At 43.2% G+C, this 2,500-nt stretch overlaps 1 protein-coding gene across 1 annotated transcript in view; it reads left to right on the top strand.

Annotated features, from left to right (window-relative positions):
• laynb (layilin b) overlaps positions 1-110 on the top strand; it is a 17,804-nt gene extending 17,694 nt beyond the window's left edge. Inside the window, exon 8 of the mRNA XM_063206331.1 lies at positions 1-110. This exon is cut by the window's left edge and continues 951 nt beyond it. The gene's annotated coding sequence lies outside the window, so the exon portion shown is untranslated.
• The last annotated feature ends 2,390 nt before the right edge of the window (positions 111-2,500 follow it).

Raw genomic sequence — 2,500 nt, 5'->3', positions numbered from 1 at the left:
CTCCATAGAAATGTTTTATTATTATTATTACATGAATTGTGTCTGGCCTTTTTAATGAATCCATTGTAAAAAAAAAAAAAAACCAATGCATTGCATACTCAGTAAAATTAAACAATGTGTGTAAAGTGAAATGTGTGTCTTCTGTATCGCATGATCCCGCATTTCTGATCAGATATTATAACAATATTATACTAATTGTAATAATATGTATATGGACAGTTAGCCTTTGGTAAATTACTGTACTTTCAGTTATTAGATAGTGAATTACATAATAATAATAATAATAATAATAATAATAATAATAACTTGGTTTTATATAGCGCCTTTTAAGGAACCCAAGGTCGCAGAAGGGGGGGGGGGGGTTGGGGGGGGTTAGTGAAAGGGCAGGGTGGTTTTAATCTATATGCCTCTGTGATTAGATGGGATCTAAGGCACTTCTTGAACGTAGCCAGTGTGGGGGCCTGGCGTATGTTGGGAGGTAGACTGTCCAACACAGAAAGCTCTGTCACCAACAGTACGAAGTCTGGCTCGGGGGAAGGTAAGATGCTCTTTTCCAGAGGACCTCAGCGACCTGGACTGGGAGTGGGGTTGGAGGAGCTCAGAGAGGTACTGGGGAGCAAGAGAGTGAAGAGATTTATATTTCAAGAGAAGAATTTGGTAATCAATACGGGATTTCACTTGTAGCCAGTGAAGCTGTCTACCTGTGGAAATTATGTGTTGCCGCTATGTGCAAATCCTGGCAGACGAATTCTGAACATACTGTGTAATCGGTCCAAGGCTTTGTTGGGTAGGCCATACAGTACCCCATTGCAGTGGTCCAGGAGGGAAGTGATTAATGCTTGAAAGTGTATTAGGGTGTGAAAGTAACACAGTTACTGTGACTCTACTTGAACAAATGCTTGAGGTTTTAGGCTCATTCAGACATTTAATTTCAACATGTCCTAAAAGTTCATAATGGTTGAAGCAGGCTTCACCCAAAAAGTTTTTCTTCTTTCAAGAGTGCTGACCAAAATATTGTAAAACTGAAAAAAATGAGAAAAGGTCGCACCATGTATAGGCGTCTTTATTATTACATGTGCACACTGACGAAGGCAGAAAGCTGAAACGTGTCTGTGTAATAATAAAGAAACCTATGCATGGTGCGACCATTTCAACATGTCATGCCTGACCTGCCAAATATCTACAACGTTTTCCTAATTATGTCACTAATAGTACTTGCAACTTTTATGGCACACAAAGTTGGAGTTTTGCAGGGCATTCTCCACTAGATGGGGCTGTAGGCAAGGGCAAGGAGGGATGCCCATTTCTACAGGAGCTCGCTGTATAGCAGGGGTGGGAACCGTTTTCATTCAAGGGCCACTTCCAGTTTTATAAAGTCCTCCAAGGGCTGTACTATGAACACAGACCAGGATTTCCGCCCGCACTTTAGGCTTATATTGAAGGTGGCCACCTTTTGAACAGACCCCACCTTCACTAGGGCCCATGAATAAACTAAATAGTACTGCAAATGTAATTTCTTTTGAATATATATATATATATATATATTTATATTAGGGTTTGTTTGCCTTTATTTCTGACAGGACAGTGGAGGACAGACAGGAAACGAGTGAGAAGAAAGGGGGGAAGGATCGGCATAGCAACCCAGTGCCCTACCGTTATGCCACAGCAGGGCCTGCAAATGTAATTTCTAAGATTTCTTTACCAAACATGTCACATTTCATGTGAAACGGCACAACATTAAAATGACATCGGGGGCCAGATAAGACAGCCTGAAGGGATCGTAAACAGGTTTCCCACCACTGTTGTATGGGATTGGGGTCAAAGGTGAAAGGATTGAGGGTTTGATTCGGGGAATTGAATTACTTAGGCCTGGAGTGATAAGGGCAATGGAAATGGGAACTGTAGGTGGTGGTGACACACAAGGGTACAGTTGACGGAAGTCAATTAAGCCTATAAGGATAAGGGCAGTCATGGGTAGGGCAGCCATGGGTAAGCGGTTAGAGTGTCTGACTTGTAACCCAAAGATTGCCGGCCTCCCGACCGGCCAGGTTGGTGGAGGGAATAATCAACCAGTGCTCTCCCCCATCCTCCTCCAAGACTGAGGTCCCCTGAACATGGTACCGTCCCGTCGCACTGCTCCCTTGGGGCGCCATTGGGGGCTGCCCCCTTGCATGGATGAGGCATAAATGCAATTTCGTTGTGTGCAGTGAACACTTGTGTGCTGTGGAGTGCTGTGTCACAATGACAATGGGAGTTGGAGTTTCCCAGTTGGGCTTTCACTTCACTTCACTATTAATTAGACACGATTAGCCATTGCCACCGCCACTGCTGTCAAACTGTTGATAGGTTACTCTCCAGTCCACACCCACATGACTACTATGATTCTCCTTAAAGGTACACTGTGTAATATTTTGAGCCGTTTATTTCCAGAATTCATGATGTCCATTCCCAAATGTCACGTACCACCATCATCAAATTCTAAGTACTCATTATGACAAGG

Source organism: Engraulis encrasicolus, chromosome 9, assembly GCF_034702125.1.
Source record: "Engraulis encrasicolus isolate BLACKSEA-1 chromosome 9, IST_EnEncr_1.0, whole genome shotgun sequence".
In the NCBI taxonomy this organism is placed as follows: domain Eukaryota; kingdom Metazoa; phylum Chordata; class Actinopteri; order Clupeiformes; family Engraulidae; genus Engraulis; species Engraulis encrasicolus.
The sequence above is the reverse complement of the archived record's forward strand: the minus strand, read 5'-3'. Positions and strand labels throughout refer to the sequence as shown.